This window comes from Phoenix dactylifera, chromosome 1 (assembly GCF_051530095.1).
Source record: "Phoenix dactylifera cultivar Ajwa chromosome 1, Ajwa_hap1_PhDact_Kaust_v1.1, whole genome shotgun sequence".
Taxonomy (NCBI): domain Eukaryota; kingdom Viridiplantae; phylum Streptophyta; class Magnoliopsida; order Arecales; family Arecaceae; genus Phoenix; species Phoenix dactylifera.
Window position 1 is genome coordinate 62276484 of NC_143190.1, and position 19598 is coordinate 62296081.

General features: G+C 37.4%; 1 non-coding gene across 1 annotated transcript; it reads left to right on the forward strand.

Annotated features, from left to right (window-relative positions):
- The first annotated feature begins 15331 nt into the window (after positions 1-15331).
- On the forward strand, positions 15332-15440 carry LOC149768811 (small nucleolar RNA R71). Its single transcript, XR_016398610.1, has one exon. It is a non-coding gene; the product is annotated as a small nucleolar RNA R71 (small nucleolar RNA).
- The last annotated feature ends 4158 nt before the right edge of the window (positions 15441-19598 follow it).

Consider the following 19598-nt stretch of genomic DNA (forward strand, 5'->3'; position numbering starts at 1 on the left):
GAAAGAAAGAAATTCAAATTCCGCCGAAGAATTTGTCTATAAATACGAGGAAACCTCAGAAGGAAAACAATAAGAAAAGAAAAAAGATTCTATTAAAAACAAAAAGGTTTCCACTGAGAAAAAGAGAAGAAAAAGCTTAACAGTTCATCATCCTCACCGGTATTTCATCTGAAACCTTCTTTCGTGAGGAAATCAGTCGAAGCTTCTCACTACATCGAGAAGAGCAGCTGTTCGAGCATTGGAACATCCTTCCACAGCCAACCTCTTCATCAGCTTCAACCTTCATTTTTATTGTTTCATTCTTTATATTCTGAAGCTTTAAGTTCTCTGGTTACAGCATTCATTTAGTTGGATTAACTATTGCTGCAACAGTTTCATTCATTTGAAACTTGTAAAGGCTCTTCCAAATCTTGATTGGAAGTTGCTGTATCGGAAGTATTCAGTAAGGAAGATAGTTTTTGGTTGGTTTGTCTGAAAACCAACTGGGTTGTTTGTGATCCCGGAAAATAAAAGATTTTTGGTTGGTTGCCTGAAAAAACCGACTGGATTTTTGATTGTGAGCCTGGAAAACAATCAAGTTGTAATCTGCTGGGTTATAGTGAAATCTCAAGTTAGGCTTGAGGAGTTTGCATTTGCGTTTGTGGTTTTCTCTCTTCCTCCACTGCATATTCCTGATTGCTTTCCTCATCTTATTCACTGCTTCATTTGTGCAATTTTATTTCCACTGCAAAATCTGTAAGTTATTGAAAGATAACAATAACTCATACGTTGTTCACATTTATTTTTTTTAAAACACCCAATTCACCCCTCCTCTTGGGCTGCACCTCTGGGCAACAAGGGGTATCAGAGCCTGGTACTCACAGTAACTTTTTGATCTAACAATCAAGAGTTAAAGGTCATGGCAGCCGCTATGGGATCCTCTGTTGCCGAAGGACAATCTACCAACAAACCACCTCTTTTCGATGGCACAAATTTTACTTATTGGAAAGTTCGTATGTGTATTTTTATTCAAGAACTTAACTATGATTTATGGATTGTTATTGTTAATGGACCTCATACACCAACTAAGATTATAGATAGCATCACCATATTCAAACTTGAGACTGAATGGGATGACCATGATAAAAGAATGGCTCAACTGAATGCAAAAGCCATGAATGTTTTTTACTGTTCCTTAGATGCAAATGAGTTTAATCGTATATCTATTTGCATGACTACTAAAGAAATCTAGGATAGGCTGGAAGTTATACATGAAGGCATAATCCATGTGAAAGAATCTAAAATTAGTATGCTAGTGCATAAGTATGAATTATTTAGAATGGAAAACAGTGAATCTATAACTGAAATGTTTACTAGATTCACTGATATTATAAACGGCTTGAAAAGTCTTGGTAGATCTTACTCTAACAGTGATCTTGTTCGAAAAATTCTTAGGTCTCTTCCTAGAGCATGGGAAGCAAAGGTCACTGCCATTCAAGAAGCCAAAGATCTCAACTCTCTCCCACTGGAAGAACTGTTGGGTTCCTTAATGACTCATGAGCTTTCAATGAAACAGAACCTTGAGGAGGACGAACCCAAGAAGCACAGAACCATTGCTCTTAAATCCACTCTACATGAAGATGAGAGCAAGGATTCTGAATCTGATAACAGTGAGGAAATGGCCCTGATTACAAGAAGGTTCAGAAAATTCTTCTGAAGAAATAGAGAAAACTTCAAGAAAAGGCCTATAATCAAGGAGGAGCAAAGCAAAGAAAATAAGGAGCAATATGTTTGTTATGAGTACAAAGAGCCTGGACACTTTAGAACTGACTGTCCTCTATTAAAAAAGGCTTCGAAAAGGTTAAGGAAGAAAGCTATGATGGCTACATGGAGTGACAGTGATGAATCCAGCTTTGGAGAAGAAGAACAGCAACAAGAAGCTGCAAATTTGTATCTAATAGTCCACAAAAATGAGGTATATTTAAATACTAAATATGATTTCACTCTCGATGAACTTCAAGATGCTTTTTCTGAGCTTATGATTGAATATAAAAAACTTAGTTTAAAGAATAAGGTGTTGAAGATTAAGAACCAATCATTGGAAGAAAAAAAATGCTCTGCTTCTGGATAATAAGAAGGAACTGCATGAAGAAAATCAGAAGTTAGCTAAAGAAGTTGGAAAACTGAAACCTATAGTAGATAAATTCACCCTAAGCTCTGAGAAATTAAATTTAATTCTAGAAAATCAGAAAGCTATTTATGATAAGGTTGGTTTAGGATATAATCCTTGGAGAAATCAGAAATCGTTGAAAAACATATTTGTGAAGCCAACTTATATTCAACCGAAATCTACACTGATTAAGTTAGACAAACTGAAACAAGAATACACTGTATGCAATCTTAAAAGCCAAAAACTTGTTAGTAATGTCTCAATTATGAAAATATGGATTCCAAAGGGAACCATCATTGCTAACATTCAAGGACCCAAGAAAGCTTGGATACCAAAGATAAAAAATTAAATTTTTATTTTGCAGGCGTGTCTAGCATGCCAAGCATCAAACAGAAAATGGTATTTGGACAGTGGGTGCTCTAGACATATGACAGGGGATGAATCCCAATTCATGTCCTTCAAAAAGAAAGATGGAGGAATGGTTACCTTTGGTGATAATGGAAAAGGCAAAATCATTGGTATTGGTAACATTCGGATTACTCCAACTACTTTTATTGAAAATGTTTTATTGGTAGATGGATTAAAACATAATTTGCTAAGCATTAGTCAATTCTGTGATAAAGAATATATTATGACTTTTGAATCGTCTATGTGCTTAGTTTCAAGTACTAATAACAGTGGTGTAATATTTACTAGGCATAGACATGGAAATGTGTATTTGGTTGACTTAGATCAAATACTCATGAAAAACATGGACTGTTTGGAGCTATAAAAACCAAAAAAAGTAAAGCTAGCTGGTTATGGCATCGAAAATTAGCTCATGCAAGCATGGACTTAATTTCAAAACTTATCTGAAAATAATTTGTTTTCGGCTTGCCTAAACTATCATTTGAAAAAGATAAAATCTACTCTGCATGCCAACTAGAAAAACAGACCAGAACTCTTTCAAATCTAAAAATATTGTCTCCACAAATAGACCCTTAAAGCTTTTGCATATAGACTTATTTGGACCAACTAGTACTGCAAGTCTAGATGGAAAACTTTATGGCTTTATTATTGTGGATGATTTTTCTAGGTATACATGGATTTTATTCTTGGCACACAAAAGTGAAGCATTTTCATCTTTCACTAAACTGTATAAAAAGATTTCAAATAAATATGGATTGAAAATTATCAAGATTAGAAGTGATCATGAAACTGAATTTGAAAATCATGACTTTGAAAATTTCTGCACTGAAAATGGTATTGATCATAACCTTTCTGCACCAAGACCACCACAACAAAATGGTGTTGTAGAGAGAAAGAATAGAACTCTTACTGAAATGGCTAGGACAATGTTATGTGAAAGTGACTTACCTAAGTATTTTTTGGCTGAAGCTATAAATACAGCTTGTCATGTTCTTAATGGAGTTACTGTTAGGTCAATTTTAAAGAAAACTCCTTATGAACTTTTGAAAAATAAGAAACCAAATCTTTTATACTTTCATGTTTTTGTTTGCATCTGTTTTGTTCTAAATAATGGTAAGGATAACTTGGAAAAATTTGATTCAAAATCAGATGAAGCTATTTTTCTTGGATATTCTTCATCAAGCAAAGCATATAGAATATTTAACAAGAGAACTCTAGTCATAGAAGAGTCAATACATATTATCTTTAATGAATATAATGACCCTTCTTCAAGAAAGAATGTAGATCTCGATGATGATGCAGAAGAACTTGATAAGCAAGTCAAAGAATTAACCCTAAAGAATGTTTCTGCATTTGAAAATTCAGAGCATGATGAAAATCAAAGAGAAGAGGATCAAATGCTTAAAGGTAAAACTAGTCTACCAAAAGAATGGAGGTATGCACATAGTCATCCTGGAGACTTAGTAATTGGTGATCCTTCACAAGGCATTAGGACTAGATCCTCTATTAGAGATTTTTGTAATCATTTTGCATTTGTTTCTCAAATAGAACCAAAATCTTTTGAAGAAGTTGAAAAAGATAACAATTGGTTAATGGCAATGCAAGAAGAACTAAATCAATTTGAAAGAAACAATGTTTGGAATTTGGTTAGAAGGCCTGAAAATATTTCTGTAATTGGAACAAAATGGGTTTTCAGAAATAAATTAAATGAAGATGGAATTATAATTAGAAATAAGGCTAGATTAGTTGCAAAAGGATATAATCAAGAAGAAGAAATTAATTTTGATGAAACTTTTGCACCTGTAGCTAGACTTGAAGCTATTAGGCTATTACTTGCATTTGCATGCTTCATGGATTTTAAATTATTTTAGATGGATGTCAAAAGTGCATTTCTAAATGGTTTCATAACTGAAGAAGTTTATGTAGAACAGCCACCTGAATTTGAAAATCATAAACTTACATATCATGTTTTTAAATTGAACAAAGCACTTTATAGCTTAAAGCAAGCTCCTAGAGCTTGGTATGATAGATTTAGCAACTTTTTAATAAAGAGTAATTTTTCAAGAGGAAATGTTGATAAAACTCTATTTATTAAAAAGAAAAATGCTGATATTCTGATTGTTCAAATATATGTTGATGATATTATATTTGGTGCTACTAATGAAAGTTTATGTGAAGAATTTGCTAAGCTCATGCAAAGTGAGTTCGAGATGAGTTTGGGTGAACACAACTTCTTTCTTGGACTCCAAATCAAGCAAACAAGAGATAGAATCTTCATCTGCTAAAGCAAATACACAAAGAAAATCTTAAAGAAGTTTGGTATGGAAGATTCAAAATCAATAGGTACTCCTATGAGCCTCTCTTGTAAATTAGAAAAAGATGAGCATGGTAAATTCTTTGATTCAAAGTTGTACAAAGGAATGATTGGATCTTTACTTTATCTTACAGCAAGTAGACCTGATATAATGTATAGTATTTGTATGTGTGCAAGATATCAAGTAAATCCTAAAGAATCACACTTAATTGCTGTTAAAAGGATATTAAGATACTTAAAAGGAACAAAACACTTAAGTTTATGGTATTCTAAGGCATCTACAATTGACTTAATTGAATAATCAGATGCTGATTTTGCTGGTTGTAGATTAGACAGAAAAAGTACAAGTGGAACTTATCAATTCCTTGGAACAAACTTAATCTCTTGGTTTAGCAAGAAACAAAATTCCGTAGCACTATCTACAGCTGAGGCTGAATATATTGCTGCAGAAAGTTGTTGTGCCTAAATCCTATGGATTAAGCAACAACTTGAGGATTATGTCATAAAACAGAATAAAATTTCTATAAGGTGTGACAACACTAGTGCCATAAATCTGACTAAAAATTTCATACAATACTCAAGATCTAAACATATAGAAATCAGACATCATTTCATAAGAGATCATGCTCAAAATGGGGATATAAAAATGAAATTTATAAATACTGATAAACAAATTGCAGATATTTTCACTAAACCTCTTAATGAAGAAACCTTTTGTAAATTTAGAGGTGAATTATGCACTTGTGATTCTTTTTGATGACTGATTATGAATGATAAATTGCATATTTTGATTGACTATTGTTGGTTGAATTTTAGCTGATTTGTTATATGGTTTACCATTGATTTTTAAATCATATTTAAAAAAATTTTGTCTCTTGAATTGTCGGAGGAGACGACTCATATGAATGAGGAGTCGACTCATGTAGTAAGGGACGACTCTTAAATTAAAAGAGTCGACCTCTAACTTACAAGAGACGACTCTTAAGTTAAAAGAGTCGACTCCTAATCTACAGGAGACAACTCATTAGTTGAATGAGTCGACTAAAGTGGAAACTATTCGAAACGGATTCTAAAAGGCTTTCTCTCTCTCTCTAAAACGTTGAACCTGAAATGTTTCATACCCCTTAGAGCGCCTTTCTGTCTTCAAACTCTCCTTCAAACAAAAACCTCCAAAACCCTAGAAAACTTTTTCGAGATTCTGATTGATCTTCCAATGGTAAGAATAAAGCAAGTAACATTCGGACCAAAAAGGAAGAATATCACTTCACACACAGAGAGGAGAACGAAGGCTAGGGCAGAGAAGAAAATGAATCCACAAAGGGAAAAAACACCACCACCTCAACCCGTTACGGACCCTCTGTCTCCTCCGTCCTCAGTTTCAAAGCAAGGTCCCCTCTCCATAAGAAATGTCTCTACCAGAAGAAGAGTGGATTTTAAGTTTTTGGAGAAGAAAAATTTACCTTTAGGTCAAAATCTGAAGGAGATGGGTTGGGAATACCTATGGTCACTAAATGTACCGACCTACCCAGACTTGGTACGAGAGTTCTATAACAATGCCAGATATGGACAACGACAAATCTCGTCCAAGGTAAAAAATATCCCTATCTTAATTACAGAAAAAATTTTAAGAGATGCTCTTCGGATTCCAAATGATGGAGAAAATGGAGATCACTTAGAGAATAGGAATGAAGGGATTAGTGCCATTCTCAATAGGGAAATCATAGAAGATTGGACTGAAATCAGTGCCAATCAACTGAATGCTGAGATGCGACTGCTGCATCACATGATCAACAAAATATTCTTTCCGAAGACAGAAAAATTTGATCATGATTCAGAAAGGGATATACTAGTAATGCATCATATTATACAAGGACTCCCACTGAACCTACCCTACTTAATGATCAGATACATGGAAGCTCAAGGACAGAGAAAAGGAACTTCACTTTCTTATGGTATGGTCTTAACTCAAGTCTTCAGTTACTTCAATCTGAATTTAGAAGGAGGGACCAAGAAGGAATTACTGTACTCAGATATGTACAATGACAAATCACTGAAAAGAATGGGATTTGTCAAAACTGAGGGCAAATGAACTCATAAAGGGAAAGGAATCCAAGATGAAAGTGGTCAAGATACTTCTACACCACTCAAAGGCAAAAGAATCCCTACACAAGCACCTCCAAAAGAACCTCCAACCAGTCAGCCTCCTCCAATACAAAGGCCATCAGATCCTCCACTCAGACTTGAGAAGTGGCAGTTAAAGTCTATTGGAGATAACATTATAACAGCACTGTTTAATTCTAGAGTCTGTTTTAGCAAAGTCCAACATCTCACTAACATGACCCAAGAAGAAAAGGCTGAACTGCAAGGTTTAAGGCAACTTGCAGCTAATCAGCAAAGAAGAAATGCTGCAATTGATGAGCAACCAAGGACTCAAGGAAATTATGTTCAAGGCTCTATACAAGAACTAAAGGAAGAACACACTCAGCTTACTAGCTCTATCTCTGCACTAAACAGCAAGATTGATGGTGCTCTCGCAAAATTGCTCTCCCAAGTGCAGGAGAATCGCACAAGTAGTATAACTCGGAAGTCCGAGGTCGATTCCTCAGGGAACGATCTATGGATTATTAGCGTAATTTCAGATTTAATTAATTCAATAAACTTGTGGATTAAGATGATGTTTTGCAAATAGAAAATAAATCAGTCAATAGAGAATCGAAGTTAGGATAGATTAAGATGGTGTAGGGATCCAGAATCTCCTTTGATAATATCAAATTCATGCAATAAATTCTATGATTCTTTTATTTTCTTTAAGAATTATAAACAGATAAAATTTAATTATGGAGTATGTTCTTGATAACATGAATTCTTTTTTTAAGCATTCAACGTGCCTTATAACGTCAACGATGAATCAAATAATCGAGGAAGACATGTATCAATAAGCATAAATCATAAAAGAATTTTCAACATATAAGAATCATGACATAATCAAAAGATAAATCATCTAAAGCAAAGGATTAGAATTTACATCATGAACTTGGTACACCAAATGATCTCCCTTCACCCATCACCTAGGATATTTAGCTCATCATCTTCCTCTCTCTTTCTCACTCTTTTTTTTTTTCTTTTAATAACAGAAACAGGGCATCCCCCGTTTCTCTCTACACTTTTTTTTTTTTCTTTCCACTGCAGCAGCCCGGCTCCACTCTTCTTCCTTCCCTGTTTTTGTGTGAACCCCCAGACGAGAACTCCTTCTCCCTTTATATAGATCGCCCCCACCCCGGATATGGATTCCCTGATTCTACGTGGAGAGGAGGAGGAATGGGTGCCTGGGATTGTGCGCAGGAGACTGAGAAGGCGGAAGAGGCGGACACGGAGGGGAGCTGAGAATGCATCGCGTGATCACTGGGATTGGATCTCCGAACGGCTGCGTGCTGCTGGGCAGATCACGGAGGAGGGGGTCGGTGGCTCCTTGATGGCGAGAAACGGGAGAGGATGATGCGGCGGGATCACTGGGATTGGATCTCCGAACGGCCGCGTGCTGCTGGGATTTGGTTGCTGAGAATCTGATCCGAAGGAGCTGGGACGCTGGAACGGAGGAGGAAGCTGGGATGAGATGCGGAGGAGCTGGTAGAAGGGGGATCTCGGCAGGTTGCACGGACACGGGATTGCTGAAGAAGATTGCCGCGGGATGCTGGGAGGATGCTTGAAACGGGTTGCTGGGATGTGAGAAATCAGTGGAGGAGGCAAATGGCGTTGATCGCGGGCGGATGAAGAGGAAGCAGACGGGTTGCTGGGAGGTGATGAAACACGTGGAATGTGAGGAAGACGCACGGATGGTGCTGAGATTTGGGATGAGTGAGATTTGGAAAATCCACACACGGAAGAAGAAAATGGGTTGCATGAGGGCTCTATGGGGATGAGATGCACAGGCTGCTAGCTGCTGGGATTTGGTTCCAGTGAACTGGACGACTGAACCTAGCCTCTTTCTAGTGTGCAGCTGGGTTGACTCATACGGTTGGCTGGTCATCCGTGGTGATGCATCTTTTTGGACCTAATACATATTTTTTTCTTTGATTTACGATCACCTGCACCCCACAAAAATATAATATTAATGCAACACTTTTATCATTATTTATTAGTAATAATATTAATTTAAGCTGCGTGTAGATCGCACTTTTGTGCTCTCATCACACCCCCCAACTAGCTTATTGCTAGTCTCTAGCAATTAACGAGTAAACAATAATATGAGAGTACAAAAAGTGTTAGTCAATCCTTTGACTTTTTATTAAAGCTAAAGACATAAAAACTAAGATATGTACCCACTTTCGTAGGGCATCACGATTGCACTTAGCACGTGCAACAAGCCGTTAAACCCCTATGTTACCCTAGTGGACGAGTGTCGTCTCGTGAGGGTTTTCAGGGATGTTACCCACAAACATCATGAATGATATGATATGAGATCCTAAAAAAATGAAATAAATTTTAAGCTAATGCACATGTAATTAATTAATATATATTTTCAAGCATGGCAACTATCAAAACAAGGAAAATATGAAAGTGTAGTGTGCATAAAATAGTATGACTTTCTCGGAGTACTACTACCTCCACCACAACATGGCACCGCTTGAATTTTAGGTGTACTACTCAAGTTCACAAGTGTTTACTACAGTTTATTAGAGCCTGATCTATCAAATTTTCAGAATATCACATGTTGTCTACATTCGTCAAGAATGGTTCGTATGTAAAGAAAGAACTATCAATCCCAACTAAATATCCAAAGTACACAAAGGTCCAATACAATGGAGTCAAACCAGCCATTACCACATGTCACTGGGTTCAGCCCGACCAACCCTATTCATGCTTTTTTTTTTTTTTAAAGACATATGGTGATTACAATAGTCCAACCCCCTTAGGCTCTAGCAAGGTCCATGTAGCGAGTTTTCGGCCAATGACTCTTGATCCAGTTGGCTCAAGGCATTAGGTGAAAACACCCCTCGGGCTTAATTACTCGAACCAAACTACGCCACGAGGTTAGACTTGTCATCTCCTCATTTATTTATTTATTTTAATTTTTTTTTTTTCAAAATAGAGAAGGTAAACTGAACCATATAACGTGACTGTATCGTGACTATAGGTCAACCAAGGTCGGAACATAAGGCACTTAGGTGATCTAGCCAGGGTATTCAACCTCTATCTTTATGTGAAAACCAAATCATGAACCTTATAGTACGGACAAGGATACTCGTACTTCTTTTACAGATACGGCTTAATAAAAATGCATTAAACAAATATGAACTCCTGAGGCCTTCCTATAATCATTAAGTACATGTGCGGGGATCTAATAATAGGTCTCTGATCAGTCATAATATGCATGTGCTCCTTGCCGTAATAGTTGCACAAACAAAATATGAAAATACATGTGCATTTGCTTAGAAAAGAATGCAATTTTTTTTTTTTTAATCAAAATACTTCCCTCCCCCCAACTTAAACATTGCATTGTCCTCAATGTAATAGATACAAGAAAGCTATAATGAAAGACAGTAGAGAAAATAATATTGAAGAGAAGAGGAATACCTTGAGCTATTGATATCCAGAAAATAAAACCTACAAAACTAGAAAAATAATCCTAATTAATATACACGTACCTTTGCCTTCATGCTCAGTCATAAGAAGGCTCCCCCAAGAAAAAGGAGTCCTCTTCATCTGCAAAATTCTCAAGAAAAGGTTTTAACCTGTGTCCATTTACCTTAAAAATTTTACCATCCCGTGGATTCTCAATCTCAACCGCCCCATGTGGAAAAACAGTTTTTATAATGTAAGGACCTGTCCATCTCGATCGCAACTTACCAGGAAACAGATGTAAGCGGGAATCATATAAAAGAACTTTTTGCAAAGGTTCAAAAGATTTTTTTAAAATTGATTTATCATGTAAGATCTTCATTCGTTCTTTGCAAATTTTAGCGTTGTCATAAGCATCTCTGCGAATCTCATTAAGCTCGTTTAATTGCAATTTTCTAGCTAGACCGGCATCTTGTAAATCAAAATTCAATTTTCTTATTGCCCAATATGATTTATGTTCTATTTCTACGGGCAAATGACACGCTTTTCCGTAGACTAGCCGGTAGGGAGACATGCCAAGATTGGTTTTGTATGCAGTACGATAAGCCCATAATGCATCTGATAGTTTCAAGGACCAATCTTTCCGTGATGGGTTCACCGTTTTCTCTAAAATACGTTTGATCTCTCGATTGGCTAACTCTACCTGGCCACTGGTTTGCGGATGATATGGGGTAGCAATTCTATGGGTGACACCATATTTTTTCAATAAGGTTTCAAAAGGCTTATTACAAAAGTGTTTTCCACCGTCACTAATTATGATTTTAGGCATCCCAAATCGTGAAAAAATATTTTCTTTTAAAAACTTCAGGACAGGTTTGTGATCATTGGTCTTACAAGCAACAGCTTCTACCCATTTGGACACATATTCGACACCGACTAAAATGTACTCATATCCAAAAGATGGTGGGAATGGGCCCATAAAATCGATGCCCCAACAATCGAAAATTTCGATAATAGTAATGGGTTGAAGAGGCATCATTTGCCTACGAGTTAGACTTCCAATACGTTGACATGGATCACATGTTCTGCAGAACTCGTGGGCATCTTTGAACATAGTAGGCCAATAGAAACCACATTGCAAGACCTTTGCAACAGTTTTCTTAGAGGCAAAGTGTCCACCGCAGGCATCAGTGTGGCAGAAAGAAAGTACACTTTGTATATCATGATCCGGTATGCATCGTCTAAAAATTTGATCATTGCAATATTTAAACAAATAGGGTTCGTCATAGTAATAATTCTTTACTTCGCGCAAGAAAATTTTTCTATCTGTCGACCCCCAATGCTCCGGCATCCGGCTTGTAACAAGAAAATTTACAATATCTGCATACCATGGTATACTAGAAAGTGCAAACAACTGCTCTTCAGGGAATGAGTCCTTGATGGAAAACTGTGGCACTGAATCATGAAAAACTAATCGTGATAAATGGTCAGCAACCACATTCTCTACTCCTTTTTTATCTTTGATAGTGATGTCAAATTCTTGGAGTAGAAGTATCCATCGTATTAAGCGTGGTTTGGCTTCTTTCTTATCCAACAAATATTTTAGTGCCGCATGGTCCGTGAAGATAACAATAGGAGCACCAAGGATATAAGAGCGAAATTTATCTAAAGCAAATACTACTGCAAGCAATTCCTTCTCGGTGGTAGTGTAATTCATTTGAGCATCGTTTAAGGTTTTGCTTGCATAGTAAATGACATATGGCTTATTATCCTTGCGTTGTCCTAAGACAGCTCCTATTGCATAGTCGCTAGCGTCGCACATAATTTCAAAAGGTAATGACCAATCGGGTGGTCGAACGATGGGTGCAGTGCTAAGCATAGACTTTAACTTCTCGAATGCATCTTGGCAAGTTTCAGTCCAATTGAACGGTGTATCAAGGGATAGGAGATTACATAATGGTCGAGATATGACACTAAAGTCCTTGATGAATCTCCTATAAAATCCGGCGTGACCCAAAAATGATCTAACATCTCTAACTGTCTTGGGTGCAGGTAGCTTAGCAATTAAATCAGTCTTAGCTCTATCTACTTCCATTCCTTTTGATGAAACAATGTATCCTAGGACAATTCCCTTTGGCACCATGAAGTGACATTTCTCCCAATTCAGTATCAAATTCTTTTCTATACATCGAGCTAAGACTGCTTGTAAATGTGACAGGCAATCATCAAATGAGTCGCCAAAAACGGAGAAATCGTCCATGAACACTTCCAAAAATTTTTCGTTCATGTCTTCAAAAATGTTGAGCATGCATCTTTGAAATGTTGCGGGTGCATTACACAACCCAAATGGCATTCGTCGGAAAGCAAATATGCCAAAAGGACAAGTGAAGGTAGTCTTCTCTTGATCTTCTGGTGAAATTTCAATTTGATAATATCCCGAATAGCCATCAAGAAAACAATAGAAAGCATGTCCTGCAACTCTCTCCAATACTTGGTCTAGGAAGGGTAGAGGAAAGTGATCCTTTCGTGTGACCAAATTCAGCTTTCGGTAGTCAACACACATGCGCCAACTCGTCGGGACACGAGTTGGAACTAGTTCACCTTGTTCATTTTCTACTACCGTCAAACCCGATTTCTTAGGAACGACTTGAGTAGGGCTTACCCACTTGCTGTCGGAAATTGGATAAATAATACCCACATCAAGCAACTTGAGGACTTCTGCCTTAACCACATTTCTCATTGTAGGATTTAACCTTCGTTGCATTTGCCTTGTGGTTTTGGCATTGTCCTCCAAATATATCCGGTGCGTGCAAATTAAGGGGCTAATTCCCTTCAAATCGGCAATAGACCACCCTAAGGCTCCTTTATGATTCTTTAAAACATCAATTAATTTTCTTTCTTGGGTATGATCAAGTCCAGACGAGATGATTACAGGAAAAGTATCTTCGGGTCCAAAAAAAGCATACTTAAGTTCCTTTGGTAAGGGTTTCAATTCGAGCTTGGGTGCTTGCTCATGGGATGGTACTATTTTCACCTCTCGAGGTGACAATCTCTCAAATTCTTCTACTTTTGGTCTCCACCCATTGACCATCTTGATATCTAGATTATCCACAATAGGTGTGACTGACAAATCATCATCATTGGTTCCATTAGGACACCAATCAATTAAGCTATCATTGAATGGGTCGTTAATTGCTTTAGCTAACAAATAATCTTCTGCGATGGTTTCAACCCAATCAACCTCCTTACTCTCTTCGGGATCATTGGATTGTTTGCACACATTAACAATGTTCAATTCTAAGGTCATGTTACCAAAAGAAAGCTTCATGACGCCATTCCTACAATTAATCAATGCATTAGAAGTTGCAAGGAATGGACGTCCTAAAATGACCGGAATCTGAGACTGTGAGTTCGAAGCCGGATGTGTGTCCAATACAATAAAATCGACAGAAAAGTAGAACTTGTCTACCTGGACTAATACATCCTCGATAATCCCCCTTGGAATTTTAACTGACCTGTCAGCTAATTGCAAAGTGACGGAGGTTGGCTTCAACTTACCTAAACCAAGTTGCTCATATACAGAATATGGCAACAAATTCACACTCGCCCCTAAATCTAACAATGCTCGCTCTATCCTAAAGTTGCCTATGATGCATGAGATGGTTGGGCAACCTGGATCTTTATATTTAGGGAGAATGTTGTGCTGCAATATAGCACTCACATTTTCAGTTAAAGATGCCTTCTTCTTAACATTTAATCGGCGTTTGACAGTACACAAGTCCTTCAAAAATTTGGCATATGAGGGTACTTGTTTGATTGCATCAAGAAGAGGTATGTTGATCTTTACTTGTTTAAAAAGCTCAAGAATTTCAGAATTAGGTTCGAGCTTTTGCAACAGCTTTAACCATTGTGGAAAAGGTGGAGGAAAAGGGCATTCAACTTTCTTAGTAGAAGTTGGGACCTCAACTTCTTCTTTGTCTCTTTCATCAACTTTGGGAGCATCAGAATTAGAAGTGACTCGCGGTCTCAATTGGACGGTTTGATCAATGACTTTCCCATTACGCAAAGTCATGATGCTCTTTGCATGCTCTGTATGCGAACTAGAAGGAGCCATATTATTACTACCGTGCACTTGTGGGTTAGGTTGGGGTTGAGCTGGAAGCTTACCCTTCTCTTGGGTACTTAGGACGGTAGTCAACATTGACAATTGGTTCCTTATGTCTTCAAAATTTCGAGTATTTTGAGCATTGATATTAGCTTGACCTTGTAGAAAAGTTTGTATGGATTGCAAGGTATCCTCAATATTTGGCTTTTGAGAAGGTGATGGTGCATAAGTAGGATGTGCAGGTGGAGGAGCTGAATGGTGTGACTGTTGAGGATGATCGTTTCTCCACCTAAAGTTTGGATGATTCTTCCAACCAGGGTTATAGGTATTCGAGTATGGATCGTTATAAGGCTTTTGGTAGGAGTTCATAGCATTTGCTTGATCGTGCAAGACTTCTTTGAATGCCAGTATGGTGGGACAATCTGTAGTAGTATGACCCGACATATCGCAGATACCACAACACTCATTTCTAAGTTCTATAGTCTTGACAGGCTCAATCTTCCTAAGCTCAATTTCTTCTACCTTCCTAGTGAGGGCTGCCATTTTAGCATGAAGATCATCCTCAGTTCTGAGGTTGTAAAGGCCTCCCTGTACAGAGCTAGTAGGCTTAGGCAAAGACTTGTTGTTTCTATCCCCGTTATCCCAAAGTTGGGCAGTCTCAGCAAGGGAATCCAAATATTCCCACGCCTCATCAGGGTGTTTTTCTAAAAATCTACCATTACACATGGTCTCTACAAACTGTTTCAACTGTGGAGATAAACCTTCATAAAAGAAGCTAATGGTTCTCCAAGTTTCGAATCCGTGATGAGGGCATGAGAGAAGAAGGTCTTTAAATCTTTCCCAACATTCATAAAATGTTTCATTATCTTTTTGTTGAAAATTGCTGATATGTCTTTTCAAAAAGTTGGTCCTTTGTGTGGGGAAGAACTTCTTTAAAAATTCTCTCTGCATATCTTGCCAATTTCTTATTGATCTAGGTTGCAAAGAGTTCAACCATGTTTTGGCCTTATCCTTTAGAGAGAAAGGAAACAATGTCAACTTGAGGACATCCTCGGTGACATTTGGCACTCTAAATGTAATGCTCAATTCTTCAAAATCCTTTAAATGAAGATACGGACTCTCGGACTCTAACCCGTGGAACTTGGGCAGCAATTGGATTACCCCGGGTTTGATGTCAAAATGTCCTACATTATCAGGAAAAATTATGCATGAAGGCTGACTAGTCCTAGCCGATTGTAGGTATTGTCTTAGAGTCATAACATGGGATTCTCGTTCTCGATTGTGGTGACTCCCCGCATCTTCATTTAGATCAGCCATCTCACAAGGTGTGAGATATTGCAAAGGAATTTCAGAGGTATGTCCTAAGGGATGATCTAAAGTTGTACGACTTAATCGACCGGTGTCGTCCCTATTCCACTTTAACATGCAAAATAATTCCCGCTCTTTTTTTTCTTCTTTTTTTTTCCTTTTTTTTAAAAAAATAAATAAATATAAGTACCAACTAAAGATACCCTAAAACGACATCAAAAATCCTATTCACAATCAAACATGCAACAAAACATTACACCTCAATTTCTAATGTTTTTCTTAAATTTCTAGACAGCTCCTAACTGGTTTAAAGAGGGCACCTAAGCCTCCAATCCGGTCTAATGAACTGAGTTGACCAGGTAAGCTCCCAGGTAAGTGGAGGGGTCACGATGCGTTCGCAAAGGTCCCACTTAAAACCCACTTGCCTCGAACAGATGAACTGTCTTCCTTATAGGGACAAAGCTTGCCTAGACATCAACTAAGCCACAGAGCGAAATTGGTGCAACTTTCGGTGGTCTTCGTCCTATTGAGCTCGAATGTCCTTAGGGGCCAACGTCTAGTTGATTTTAGTTAAGCTTGGGACATTTATGCACTGGGGTGATTTTTGGGCTAAGGACGAGTGATGAAATCCCGACCTTATCTTTTTAAATAGGTTCAGCCCTTAGAATATTTTATGTTGATGCCTTATACTATATGCAACAATCAAGAGATTTTTTTTTTTAATGTTTTATGACATGACATTAAATTTCATTGAATAGGTGATCAAGCAAATTAATTATTATTTTTTTTTAAATTTATGAGTTGAAGTCTGAAATTTGAAATTTGAAATTTAAAATTTAAAATTTTTTTAAAATTTTAGGTTTTCCCTCTTTTTCTAATTTTGAATGATCACACTTGATCTTTTTTTTAAAGTTTTTTTTTCTTAAATTTTCAATTAGCAACAAGGGTTAATGAGATATGATAACAATAAAATTCTGATTCTAAAAAAAAATAAATGCAGAAAATTTAAAGTAGAAAGCAGCAAGGTTTCGTATTAATCTGATGGTCTTAAAAATGTCAGAATGTCAATCAGACCGTTCAGATTATCTAACAATGTGTCTTGCACTAGCTGACCAAATTTGAGTCAAATCAGACGGCTAATTTCTATGATATCAGAGTTTGATGCAAACTGTGCAGGGGATTAAAAATAGTAGTAAAGATGCAATTTTTTTTTTTTTTCAAAAGAAAAATACTAACTACTAAGGTAAAAATTAAATCTAAAATTATACTAATAACTCAGCCGTTCCCCGGCAACGGCGCCAAAAACTTGGTGCTCTCGCAAAATTGCTCTCCCAAGTGCAGGAGAATCGCACAAGTAGTATAACTCGGAAGTCCGAGGTCGATTCCTCAGGGAATGATCTATGGATTATTAGCGTAATTTCAGATTTAATTAATTCAATAAACTTGTGGATTAAGATGATGTTTTGCAAATAGAAAATAAATCAGTCAATAGAGAATCGAAGTTAGGATAGATTAAGATGGTGTAGGGATCCAGAATCTCCTTTGATAATATCAAATTCATGCGATAAATTCTATGATTCTTTTATTTTCTTTAAGAATTATAAGCAGATAAAATTTAATTATGGAGTATGTTCTTGATAATATGAATTCTTTTTTTAAGCATTCAACGTGCCTTATAACGTCAACGATGAATCAAATAATCGAGGAAGACATGTATCAATAAGCATAAATCATAAAAGAATTTTCAACATATAAGAATCATGACATAATCAAAAGATAAATCATCTAAAGCAAAGGATTAGAATTTACATCATGAACTTGGTACACCAAATGATCTCCCTTCACCCATCACCTAGGATATTTAGCTCATCATCTTCCTCTCTCTTTCTCACTCTTTTTTTTTTTTTTTTTTAATAACAGAAACAGGGCATCCCCTGTTTCTCTCTACACTTTTTTTTTTTTTTTTTCTTTCCACTGCAGCAGCCCGGCTCCACTCTTCTTCCTTCCCTGTTTTTGTGTGAACCCCCAGACGAGAACTCCTTCTCCCTTTATATAGATCGCCCCCACCCCGGCGATGGATTCCCTGATTCTGCGTGGAGAGGAGGAGGAATGGGTGCCTGGGATTGTGCGCGGGAGACTGAGAAGGCGGAAGAGGCGGACACGGAGGGGAGCTGAGAATGCATCGCGTGATCACTGGGATTGGATCTCCGAACGGCTGCGTGCTGCTGGGGAGATCACGGAGGAGGGGGTCGGTGGCTCCTTGATGGCGAGAAACGGGAGAGGATGATGCGGCGGGATCACTGGGATTGGATCTCCGAACGGCCGCGTGCTGCTGGGATTTGGTTGCTGAGAATCTGATCCGAAGGAGCTAGGACGCTGGAATGGAGGAGGAAGCTGGGATGAGATGCGGAGGAGCTGGTAGAAGGGGGATCTCGGCAGGTTGCACGGACACGGGATTGCTGAAGAAGATTGCCGCGGGATGCTGGGAGGATGCTTGAAACGGGTTGCTGGGATGTGAGAAATCAGTGGAGGAGGCAAATGGCGTTGATCGCGGGCGGATGAAGAGGAAGCAGACGGGTTGCTGGGAGGTGACGAAACACGTGGAATGTGAGGAAGACGCACGGATGGTGCTGAGATTTGGGATGAGTGAGATTTGGAAAATCCACACACGGAAGAAGAAAATGGGTTGCATGAGGGCTCTATGGGGATGAGATGCACAGGCTGCTAGCTGCTGGGATTTGGTTCCAGTGAACTGGACGACTGAACCTAGCCTCTTTCTAGTGTGCAGCTGGGTTGACTCATACGGTTGGCTGGTCATCCGTGGTGATGCATCTTTTTGGACCTAATACGTATTTTTTTCTTTGATTTACGATCACCTGCACCCCACAAAAATATAATATTAATGCAACACTTTTATCATTATTTATTAGCAATAATATTAATTTAAGCTGCGTGTAGATCGCACTTTTGTGCTCTCATCAATTGACAAGCTGATAGAAGAGCCAAAGGAAGATCAGTCTGGACCTTCATCTTCAAAACTTTGAACCTAGGCTGAACTTAGATTAAACCTAACCTGAGCTTAGACTGAAACCCATGTTTTCAAAACATAACCTTGTACTAAGCTAAATTTCATGTCTTTTTGTCATACTTGTATGCTGACTGATACTAATTGATACCAATTGTAATCTTTTTGATTTATCAAGTGTATTTCATTTACCAAATGCAATGAATGCTTACCTTTCTTGGAATATATGTCTTTATTGGTTTGTATGCTGCTCTGATACATATTGCATCTAATACATATCAAAACCTTTAATTAATCCTTAATGTTGGTATCAAAAATTATTTTTAGTTTCCTTCCTTTTGTTGATGACAAAAAGGGGGAGAAATATGAAAAGAATTCAAATCTGAGAAATGAGAAATGAGAAATATGAAAAGAATTCTAATCTGAGAAATGAGAAATAAGAAATGTGAAAAGAATTCAAAATACCAATCTCTACATTAAAGATAATATATAGGGGGAGATTTAAATTATGATGGTATACTATGATACTGCACTATCAAAAAAAAACTTAAGAAAAGATGAAGAACAAGAACTCTGCATAATTCAAATGTTTGTAATTGATAGGGAGAGATTTTTCTCCTTAATTTGTTGAAATTATGCATATATCTCGGAATGTCATTTTTGCTCTGAACTTCATTACAAAATTCTGATAATTGTTGAGAAACTTATTACAAAATTCTTTTTAACTTAA